A 12345-nucleotide genomic window follows, 5' to 3' on the forward strand; every position below is an offset into this window, starting at 1 on the left:
AATAAATCTGCTTTTGAAGGCACACAAACCGCATTCATGTTTATAAACCCCAAACCATGTCACTGTGCACATCAACAGTGGTCAGGGCTACCCTCCCTGGGCTGTGGAGCTGTTCCTTAGTGTCCTGTTTATCTCGGCTGTTTGAGGGGCCTGGGAAGGCCTGAGGGTGGCCTTGGGGCACCACGCGTGTTTAAGGACGAGAAGAGGCTTCAGTTCTTCTTTCTGGTTTTATGTTTATTAATTGTTTATCTAAAAGATGTTCTTTCAGCCTAACAAAGATCCGCTCAGCAGTCAGCCATGGGCACACTGTCTCTCTGCCCTCCGGGGCAGGCACCTATCTTTATACCCATTGTGACGTGTACAATATTTATCATTTTTCCCCAATACCATCTATTCTTATAACTCGGTGTACTCTTAGTAATAACCAATCCAAAGGTGCCACCGTGGCCAAAGAAGATGGAGGAGAGGAGGAAGAAGAAGGAGGGCAGGACACACCCCAATTCCTCCATCTTGCTCCTCTAAACCCCCCTGTACATAAATCCTAAACCTTGTGTCTCACCCTCTAATTAACTAATCCCTTCACCACTCACCCAGTGAAGCCCTCATCCTTGTCGTCTCCTGTGTAGGGTTAAAGTCCAGCTACCAGACACTTCTGGCAACATTCCAGGACTCCCGAGCCCCCCCAGGGTCTCGGAGGCTCAGCATCTCAGGACTGAGATCTTGAGATCCGACACCTTAGCAACTGCCGAGGTGGCCTTTGGAGACCACCTGGCAAATGATGGAGAAATAACCTCAAATCAATATTTCATAGAGGAGATACTGCTAATAGATTGCCTATATATAATTTGCAGATACAGCTTTCTGCCTGTGAGTAAACTGTTAGGTAAAAATTCTTCTGATTAACAACGACATTGTTATTTCATTTCTCATTTGTGTTAGTATTAATCCTATCTATTTTATATGTTGAGTATTTGAATTCCAGGATTTGGTAGCTGTTTTCGTGGAAGGAAAATCATGCTGAGATGAAGTTTGACATTAAAATGAAGTGATCAAGCAACTGTTAAAAACTCAAGCACTGTTTGCTTCCCTGGCCTGGAACTGAATTTGGAATCATGGCTCTGGGTGTAGAGGAAAGAGGGAGAAAGAGGAAGTGATTTTGCTCAATTACTGAATTAAATTCATGTCTGTGGAAACTGTGATCATGGGATTCTGGTAAAGTCCAGCCTATAACCTCAGCCTAAACACCACATCATCCCTGTCATCCTCATGGATGGACCCTAATCCAACCTGTAGCCCACTGCAGGATTGTTAGATGAGTTTTACCATTCTCCTTAGTTTGTATTCCAGTTCCCCACTGCTTCTGAGGCCAATTCTTAGTATTGTTCAGTTCCTTCCCTGTAGAATAAGCCACTTGAGGACTAGACTGGCAGAATTAAATATCCTCAGCCTAAATTAACCTGGTAAATAAGAATGTTCCTGTGAAATTAGCTGCAATCTTTATATTACCACCAATGGCAATTCCATGGCTGCTTTTCAGAGTACTGCACTGAAAATTAACTATTAGTCATAAATGAGCTTTTCCAAAAGTTAAATATCCTGAATATGCACAACTTCACTTCTCTGCTGGCAAAGATTGCTCTGTTAGATTTGACCAACTCCCTCTCTTCTCCAAGGAAATTCACTACATATGTTACATTTATCATGTGCTAGGGATTGGCTTCCACCACTACACCGAGGCAGGAATTGTCATCTTTGTCACTTGCCTATTCAAAGAAAGAAATTACTACTCCAAGTAATTACTTGTGGCAACCAATTTGGAAGGACTTAGAGGAAGGGGACCAAGAGTCAAATAAAAGAGTGATGTATACACAATGAAATTCTAATTTGCAGTAGGTGCCAGATCAATTTCAAATTTCAGGTCTAAAAACAAATCTTGGGCTGCAGGAACATGTTGCCTGTGGCAGAGAAGTTCTGCCTCAGAAATCCTCCTTGTCCTTGGCCACACCTCTGCAGATGTGCCAGTGTGGCCTTGATGTCAACTCTGTGATGAGTTGGCATAAATCTGCTCTTCCTTTCCCTTTTTACTTTTTAGCTTATTTGCTTCCAGCCCAGGTAATTTCAGAGCCAGCAGTTGCACAGGGAGGAGGAGCAGGAAAGGGCAGCTATGTTACCTGTTTTGTAACACTGCCCTCGTCTGACTGAAGATGCCTTGAGCTGTGGAGTACCCTTCACCTCAGAATTATATCAGTGAAATATCAAATATTTCAGTTTCACAGGCACTGCAGAGTGACTGGGGCAGGATGAGAGCTGGATGCTGAGGGGCTTGAAGCAGCAGAGGTGATGGAGGCAAACAGAGGAGCAAGCAACAAAATTTAGCCTTGAAAGACAGGAGAGTTTCCAGGGGTGCAAGGTTGTGTGGAAGGTGGATGTGTGGAGCAGCAGGTGAATGGAAAGGAAGATGCTCTAAAGGAGACAGAATTTTGGGAAAGGATGTGGAAGCATAAAGGGTGGCTGTGAAGCAAAGCAGAGAAGGAAGAACTGAACAAGAGAGTGACACAGCTGCCTCTGGAGCAGACCTGGAACAGAGAATTTAAACTATTGCCTGAAGCCACAGCAAGACTTTAAACTGTCTCACAAGGGAGTGATTTGGCCTGTCAGTACTGAAAGGCTACAGAACCAAATTCTTTATCAAGCACAACCAGCTCTGCTCTTCAGCGAGGCAAAACACCCCAAACTTCTGTGAGTGATGTTTGATGGACCATTATGATAGAAACAAGGAGACATGGAATGGTTTGGGTTGGAAGGGACCTTAAAGAACATCCAGTTCCAGTTCCAGCCCCTGCCTTCCATGGGCAGGGACACCTTCCACTATCCCAGGCTGCTCAGAGTTCCATCCAGCCTGGCCTGGGACACTTCCAGGGATGGGGCATCCCCTCCTCAATTTGCCTGGAAGCAGGAGGGAGGCTGCAGTGCCACTTCATATCAGTCACTTGCCACAGAGAATTCCCAGCTGATCCTTTGTCTTTATTAATTGTAAGGTAATTAATTGTCTCATTAATTGTATCAAGAGAGATAGAGCACTGGAGCAGTGGGTGTGAAGGGACACACACTGTATTGCCACGTGCTAATTTGGACAAATCCTGAAAGATGTTTGAACTCATTCCTCTACTGCAAAAGGCCCATCCTGTTCACCACAGGACAAACAAAATTTCCGTGCAGCAACAACCCCTTGTTCAAGCTTGTGGCTTGCCTTAAAACACAGCTGAAACCACTTTTGTTTTTCTGCAGAGTCAGACCTTTATAGATCAATCATGCGAGGAGGTTTCCTGCAGCTGTGATTTTTAAAGACTTCCCAGGTGCTCTGTGTTTCCCTTTCAGTGCCCTCAGACTCTATGTAAACTGAGGAGGTTGTAGGGAGTTGCTCTTTTTGATTGTGTGTGTTCTGTTGTTTTAAGAGGCAATTTTGGGCTAAGAGCTGCTATTTTTGCAACTTCCCTGTGCCAGGAGAGGCCTCACCTGGGACGATTATTCCATGAGACAGCAGGTGAGAATGAAAGCAGCTCTGTGTTATTCTCCTTTTTGTTTTGCTTGGTTTTGCTTTCTGTCTTTTCACTGGGTACCTTTCAAAACAAGGTGTGGGATGAAAAGGTTGAGTTTTGTTTAGTGAAAGGAAATTGTTGGATTTGAGGGATCAAAGTGTGACTGGTGATTTTCCCTGGCTGTTGGGAGCTGTGGGAAGGGGGGATTTAGCCAGAGGAAGGTAGGTGGATTTGGGACACTCTGCCTCCAGACTCTGACATTGGTTAACAGGGTTTGAGAGCCACAGGTGCCCTCAGCTCACCCCAGTGGGGTCCAGACTCATGAACTCAAGCTTTTGTCTTTCACTTGTTCACTCTACATAGATTGGAGGAGATTAAAGACAAAGTTGCAACAGATATCCTGAGAATGGTGGATTTCGCATACTTCCAGTGTTCCTTTGTCATTAAAGTCTGTCATATATTAGTGCATAACTGCTTAACAGGCAAATGGAGTATTTAAACACTTCGTTGTCAATAAATACCACACTGACGCTGTAATTGTGCCTTATTGAGGCATCTCCTGGATGAGAATTCCTTTGAGTCTCACTTTGAGAGCCTGATTCTGTACCCTGAGCAGTTCTGTGTTTTCTCCTCTGGATGTTGTGCACTGAAATAGTGAATGGCAGAGTTGAAGGGGCTCAGAACTTGTGGTGGGTTGCAAATGCACCTCTTCAGTGGACCTAAATGGACCTTCATTAACTAAATACATAAATAAATAAAATTCCAAGCTCCTTAGTGGCTGCTGTGTGTGAACTTGCCCTCTCCACCTGATCCTGTTGGCCCACTCCTCACTTTGGGATATCACTGCCTGAATTTCAGGCTGTGAGCGTTGGCTCCCCTCTGGAAGCTCCTGTCTTTGTGCTGCTGGTTTAGGTGGTAAAATGTACAATGGTGTGCCCTCACCTGAGGGTTCATGGTGCCTTTGTGGGGCTGCAGTGAATGAACTCTGTGAGGGAGTCCCTGGGGTGAGGTGATCTGAGTGATGCGTTTGTGTGCGAGACACACGCGAGGAACCGATGGCATTTCAGCGTTTTCTGGTGAAGACACCAGCTGTCCTGGAGGAACAGGAAACCCATTGTGGGCCAGGAACTGCCTGCCTCCCTCTGGTGCCAGTGCTGCACAAAGCAGGGTTTTGTACCTCTAATGCTATTCAGCTTAGCAAAAGGTACAGCCTGGGACCAGCCAGAGACCATAACTAAAGAATTCTCTGCTTCCACCCCTCACATAAAGGTCATGTTTTCATATTTCAGTTATTTAAGTCAGCCTGCAGCGTTTGTAGAGTGTCTGGTGCTCTCCTGGTGCTGTGCAAACAATAGCAAAAATAAGGCAGAATTAATTTTCAGTTGAACTGTGGCCTTTGTAACAGGGATTAGAACAATAAACAAGTTTTAGAGCCATCCTTTCTCCTTATATGAGGAGGATTCAACTTTGTTAAACTGATCAGATTTTATTTGTAAAATTAACTGTAAAATTCAGTATTATTAATCCCAGACAGTCAACACTGACTCAAGCTTTTATTCCCTCCAGGTGGGGGAAAATTATTTATTTAGGAAAAAAAAAGTTTGGGATATGAACAATCTCATTCTCTTTTTAAAATGTTTGGTTTTCTGTGTCTTATGCTACATTGTTAATCTTCAGAATATTTTTTAGCATTTTTGACATCTGGAAATATTTAAATATTATTATTGCTGTTGAATGAAACCTGGGATTTCTGCATAACAACTTGCCTTTGGGAGTTTATATTTGAGTTTAAAAAAGCAACAAGATGGGACTACAGTGATAAAAGCAAAAGAATTGGCAACTCTTGTAAGTTTTGAAGCCAGGTAGGGAAGCATTGTAAAAGAGAAGAAAACAGCCTGGCAGGAGACATTTTCCTGATGATGAAACCCCACAATAATGAGTAGCCAGAGGAGGCAGAGGGGAGATTACAGGGTCACTCTACCCACTGCAAGCACAGAAAGAAATTCTTCAACCATTGAGTCTGCCTTGTATTCATGGCCTTTGCAGGCTAATCCTCCCCTCCCCATCTTATCTGTTGATAATCTTTCTTTATCCTGATAAATGTTTGAAATGCAGGAACTTTCCAGCACAGTCTCTGCCCTGTGCCAAGGGGATGTTCGGGGAGGAAGTGCTAAAAAATATTCTGAAGATTAACAATGTAGCATAAGACACAGAAAACCAAATATTTTAAAAAGAGAATGAGATTGTTCACATCCCAAACTTTTCTATTTTTCCTCAAAGTTCAGGGTAGAACAGAGGCTGTGACTCTGTTTATGTGTCAGTAGGGTTTCAATGATGGTTCATGACTTGCTCAAAACAAGGAACTGGGCAAGGCTTGCTCACTTTCCCTGAAGAACCCTTATCCCAAAGAGTCTGGAAAATTCCTGGCCTTCAAAGAGGAAGATGGAACAAGTGGGTAAGTGTTTTAGCACTGAACAAAGGTTTAGAGAGCGCTGAAAGGGAGCTAACCCAGCAGATCTCTGGTTTTTCATTGGGGTGTAATTACACGGGAGCTTTCCTGTCACACCTCTGAGGGTGTCCTTAGGTGATGGGAAAAGCACTGGTGATGCCTGTAGTGGTTTTGGTTTGCCAGTTTGAGATTTCCCAGCCAATACACCAGTTAGTGTGGTGGGTTCAGTGCTGGCCAATCACCAGTGTACTTACTGTGATATAGGATTAGGAGAAAGGCAAAGCAAACTCAAAACTTTAAAAGGGTTTAAAGAAAAAAATTATTAACAGTAACTAAAAGAAAGGGTAATAAGAATCAGAACAAAACCTTCAGGACACTTTTCCTCCCCCTACAACTTTTCTTTCCCACTGGCAATGTAAAGAAACAAAACTAAAATTTCAGTCAGTTTATCACCTCTAAAATAGGCTTTCTGCAGTTCACTTAGGGAGAGAAGTCCCTCTTGTTAATGTTATGGAGACTTTTCCACAAGAAAATGGTTCTCTTGTGGCTCTGTCCATGAATAGTCTGCTGTTACTCCTCTTTCAGCACAGAGCACATTTGTCAGAAACCAGGACATTCCTCTGGCTGCCCTGGAGGACTCAAGACCCTGATGGTGCCTTTGTGGCAGGGGGCTCAGAGACCTTGGCAAGGAGTCAAAAATACCTGTGCCTTTGATTTTAGCCCATGGAAACAATTACCAACTTTGTGTGAAGATTTACAAGCCACAAGGGATTGAGTAGAATGATTGTGAATTTATCACAGAGTGAAAAAGTAGAATTTTGGGGTTTTAGAATGAGGGTTCAGGATGCAAGATGGAGGAATCTGGGCATGTCCTGTCTTTCTTCTTCTTCTTGTCCTCGATTTTCTACTGTGATGGTGACACTTCTGGATTGGTTTAGAGTAGAGACAGACTGTCTAACATAGATGACAAGTATTGGAAAATTATTGTAAATAAAGTAAATGTAGTTCTTAGTATAAAAAGATAACACCGCCCTGAGGGCGGTCAGTGTGCCATGAACCTGCTGGACAGATCTCAGCAGGTCAGAAAGACAATGTATAAGAGAAGAGAAAATAAACAACCTTGAAAACCAGAGCCAAGGAATTCTGCCTCCTCCTTCAATCTCAGTGCTGGGAAAAAGAGACTTTCCAACACCTCAGGGTCATCTCGATATCAGAGACCCCATCACACGTCATGTCTGCTTAGAGAAACAGCACCTGGGCTAACTGCACTCAGCAGTGTGGGGAGGTATTAATTCATGCTCTGACAGCTCATCCTACCTCTGCTTCCCTCTCAAAGCTCTGAATTTCCCAGCCTGTCATCCTGCAGGAAGGTTCAGAGAGTGTCCTAGCATGAACTGCACTCTGGGTGTAACACAAACCCCTCAGTTTGGGGAACAAAGGAGCCTCTGTCAGCTCCTGGCTGACAATGGGAGCTCAGTCAGCAGGAGCAGTGTGGGCAGGAGGGAAACCTCCTTCAGCAGGGCTGGCCTGGCACCCAGGTGATGGGAAGGGTGTCATCCTTAACTCCCCAAGGAGCAGCGTCCCTATCTGCAGCTTGCCTCCAGTCAGGGACACCACTGGGCTCCATGTTCTCAGAAGGCTGATTTATTATTTTATGATATACATTACATGTGACATTACACGTGATATTATGCATTATTTATATTCTACATTATATACTATATATTCTATATTATGTATTATATTATTTATAGTATATATTATATTATTGATTATATTACATACTATATAATATACAATATATAATAGAGTATATATTATGTATTATGTATTGCATTATATATTACATAACATACATATTATATATTATATTCTGTTATATATTATATTCTATTATATTCTGTTATATATTATAATCTGTTACATATTATATTATATATTTAATATATTATCTATTATATTAATTTTATAGAAAGAATGCTATACTAAAACTATACTACAGAAAGAGAAGGATACAGACAGAAGGCTTAACAAGAATGAATAATAAAAACTTTTGACTGACTCCTGAAGTCTGACACAGCTGATGGTGATTAGTCATTAAGTAAAAACAATTCACATGTTGGATAAACAATCTTTCCAGGCCAAATTCCAGAGCAGCAAAACATGGAGAAGCTGATACTTCTCAGCTTCCCAGAAGAAAATGTTGGGCAAAGATGATTTTTCAGAAAATATAACAGTGACAGCAGTTTGATTTCACACAAGAAAAAAATTCACAGTACTGTTATACCAGGGAATTGCCCTGCCCATTTTGGTGAATTCACCCAGAGACTAAACAGTGGTTCAGTTGCCAGTTTCACATTGGTACCTTCCTAGTATGAAAAACTGAAATTCTCTCTGAGTTTAGAACTTGTATTGGTGCTATTTCTCCATTCATCTTCCCCTCCCCACATCCTCTGACCTGCTTCAGGCTTGTGCCGCTTTTTTGGGAAGTTTTTGGCTTTGTGTTTCCATCAGAGAGAGCAGGAGAAATGGCCCTCCCCAGTCAATTTCCCCTTAAAGTATGTTCAGCTTTGATTGGGAGGGGTGGGAAGAGGTTCTCCTGTCTCTGCTTGGCTCTGTTTGACTTTGAAGCCATCAAACATCATTCCCCTGGCTTTGTCTGCCTCTCAGATTTGGGAGCCAGCAGAGGGAATATGATGAAACAGGTATTTAAGGCAATTAAGGAGCAGGCTGGAGCAGAGGCTGAGTTATCAATCACTGCAAGATCTACCTGGAGACATGAAAGATCTGTGCAGGTACTCAGCACATTCAGTTCTGCAGGTACAGAACAGGGGCTGTCTGGGCATTTCTTTGTGTTTCTCTTTTAGCTAAATCTGCAATGAAGTAGATAAAGTTGTTGCTTTACCTGCTCAACGTCTCATGGTTTCAGGTAGTGCTCCAAATCAATACCCTGGAAGAGATAAAAGTAGGAAATAACTTTTCCGGAGTTCTGGGCTAATAAAAGTTTAGGACTAAAGCAGAAGATGGACTGAGAATCCCAAAGTGACACAAAGCACTTAGCTATGGCTCTTTTTTAGAAAACCTTCTCATGCAGCTGCAGTAATCCAAAACAGCAGGGCTCAGCTTAGAGAAATCCAGAGGACAGAAGTGTTTTAGCCCACCAAAAAAATAAAAAATCTGTCAAGGATCAGGCTGCATCCTACAGTGTCTTCATGTTGTCACTCCTGTTTATTAAAAGAGAAATTGTGTGCTGATTTTTACAGTGCCCACTGTAAAAACCCTGCCAACAGTGCCAATAATGTATTAGTGACTCAACAATAAGATTTTAGGCAGGTATTTGTTTTTCTGTTGACAGGATAATATTCTAGTCATTACAAGGGGATAAAAATGAAAAGTTCTGCCTGTCTGCAGTTTAAATTATTGGTTGCAGTCCTGGAGTTTGGAGCTGTGCTGGCCATGGAGCCGTTCTAGGCAGTGATGCTGGTGAGCTTGTTAATGCCAATGGATTCTGGCTTTAGGGCATGAAACACTTTCAAAATGTGGCAGCAATCTGTTGACTCCAAACCCTGAGAAACACCAGGCAAAGAAGGTGGAAAGGGAAAGGAACCAAAGCAGTGTGTGGGTGCTGTGGCCAAACTGAGAAAACTTTTGGGAAAATACACTGGATTTTTTTTTTTCTGTAGCATCAGCAACTAAATTAAAAAAAAAAAAAATCTGTGTGATAATATTTTTTTAACTGTGAAAAGCAAGGTTTATTTTCTTGGTAAAATTTAAAAAGTCTGATAAAAGGACAGTAAGAGACAAAGTAAAAAGTTAAAAACAGTTGGGTGTTTGGTATTTAGTTAAAAGTACACTGTTATTTTCAGAAATACTCTTTAAATATTTTTTATTACATCAAATTGTTGTATATTTATAGACTTTTTTGCATATTATTATTTTTTATCAATTAGTTTATCTATTTTAGGAACTATTCTGTATAGTTCTTTTTTTGGGTCTGCTTTTTTAGAGTATATGTGTTTTTTGGCTGTGGTTTTGGTTTGCTTTCTTTATTATATTATCTATAATATCTTTATATTTTTAGTTTGGGCTTTAGTCTATATTGTCTTCAGATGGTAGATGCTGAGAGTTGGCATATTAATATTAGGGTCTTTATTACATGTTTACTGGATGTTTTCCTGACTAAACAGGATAAATAAAAAATAAATATAACAATAAAAAATAAATAAAAGCAAATTCATTTTAACATTTTACATAAAGTATTCATCTTAATATTTGTAAAAAGCCGACAATATAATAAGTATTTATAATATAAAGAAGAGTTTTCTGCTAGAAGAGGTTTTGTGGTGCTGGCATTTGAGCAAAACCCCACTAGGTGTCCCTCGTCTGTCAGAGTTACTCGGGCAGAGCTGGTGTCCGAGGTGTGGGAAGCAACGAGACTTTTAAATGAGTGTTCCACGCACTGCAGATGTGCTGTGTGCTCAGAAGAGGGTCAGACATACAATTCGAACAATTTGGAAACAATGGATTGACTTAGAATATTTAGAATCAAAATGGAATCAATATTTATCAGCATCAGTGTGGAAATACCCAAGTGTGTGTGCAGGCAACCAGATTTTACCTGACCTTGCAAACCTCTCCAATCAGTGAAGGTCACTTGGCAGTCAGAAGATTTTTTTCTGAGTTTTTTGCTGCATTTTTTGCTGTGGGATTAGGAATATTCCAAGCACTCTTGTGTTACTACTGCCTCAGATCTCTCCTTTTGCTTTGCTGGAAAGGGTGTGGAAGGTTCCAAGTTCATCTCTTCCTCACTTCAGTGAACCCCATTTAATCTCATTCATTGCCTTTTTACACAGCAAGAGTCGAAAATCTCTGTAGAAATCAGAGGTGTTTGAAGCCTTTCAGGCAGAAAATCAGCACACAGACAAGGACTGTGGTTCAGATTGTATGAAACCAAATGTATCTGTACTAAATTAAAAAAAAAAAAAAAAACAAAACACAAACCACAAACAACAACCTAAAAATCCCACTGTTTTGGGTTTTTTTCTGTGTAGCTCTGGAATTTTTGTGTTAGTATTCCTAATGAGCTTTGTAAATAATCTTTAAAAGGAAGCAAAATCTGGACTGAAGCTCTGTGAGGGGCACAGTGACCTCATGACTAAACCTGTAATTACAAATCTGTGCTCAGGGTTGTTTATGGTCTACTACACATCACTGCCAAAGGTGATGTGTAGTAGACCAGATTCTAAAATCTGGATTTTGGATTTTAAGGAGGATGAGAGGGAAGGCAAAACCATTAGAAGACACAAAAACCCAGACACCCTTAGGTATCTATCCCAGTGCTATATTTGTTTTTAATATTGAATTCTGCTTCTGAAATATAATAGAAAACAATCTTATTTGAGTGTTTCAGTAATCTTTTTAATTTGAATGTTTCAGTAATCTTTTTAATAAGTCCGAACACCAGCTCTCCATGGGACCTCACATGTTGCTGTTTCAAAATCTTGAAACTATCCCATATTTCTACAAGAAAATTGTTTTTAATGAACAGAGACTGCAAGCTCAAAATACACATTAGCAAAACCCAGATTATTAAGCGAGCTAAGCACTCATGAGACTTGCAAATTGATAACTGGAGAGAAGAAAGTTCCCCAAACAGCCCTGGGGCAAATAAAGCAAGGGCAGAACAAACAGGGCCCTGACAAAGTGCTGCAACACTGGCCCCAGGTCACCCTGTTTCCAGCCTGGCTGAATGCTCAGCCTCTCTTCCCCAGGGCTGCTGCTCTTTCTCCTTGTTTTGAGTCCTTCAGGGCACATCTGTGGCCCTGCAACTCCTCTGGGTAATTTTTTCCCCCATCCTAATGCTGGTGCTCCTTACAGAATTATGGAACAGCCAGCGGGCGGCTCTGGCGCCTTCGCGCTTATCTTGCTCTGAAATGGGAGGTTCTCAGAATCCCACAGAATGAATTCCCAGAATCACTGGGTTGGAAGTAACCTCCAAGACTATCAAATCCAACCCAGCCCCAACAGCTCAACTGAACCCTGGCCCCCAGTGCCACATCCAGGCTTTGTTAAACACACCCAGGGATGGGGACTCCACCACCTCCCCAGGCAGCCATTCCAGAACTTTCTCACCCTTGCTGCAAAAACCTTTTCCCTGCTCTCCAACCTGTATTTCCCTTGGTGCATCTTGAGACTGTGGAATCATGGAATGGTTTGGGATGGAAAGAATCTAAAAGATCATCCAGTGCCGTGGCAGGGACACCTCCCACTGTTCCCTAAGTCCAACCTGGCCTTGGGCACTGCCAGGGATGCAGGGGCAGCCACAGCTGCTCTGGGAATTCCATCCCAGCCCCTGCC

This window comes from Zonotrichia albicollis, chromosome 2 (assembly GCF_047830755.1).
Source record: "Zonotrichia albicollis isolate bZonAlb1 chromosome 2, bZonAlb1.hap1, whole genome shotgun sequence".
Classification (NCBI taxonomy): Eukaryota; Metazoa; Chordata; class Aves; order Passeriformes; family Passerellidae; genus Zonotrichia; species Zonotrichia albicollis.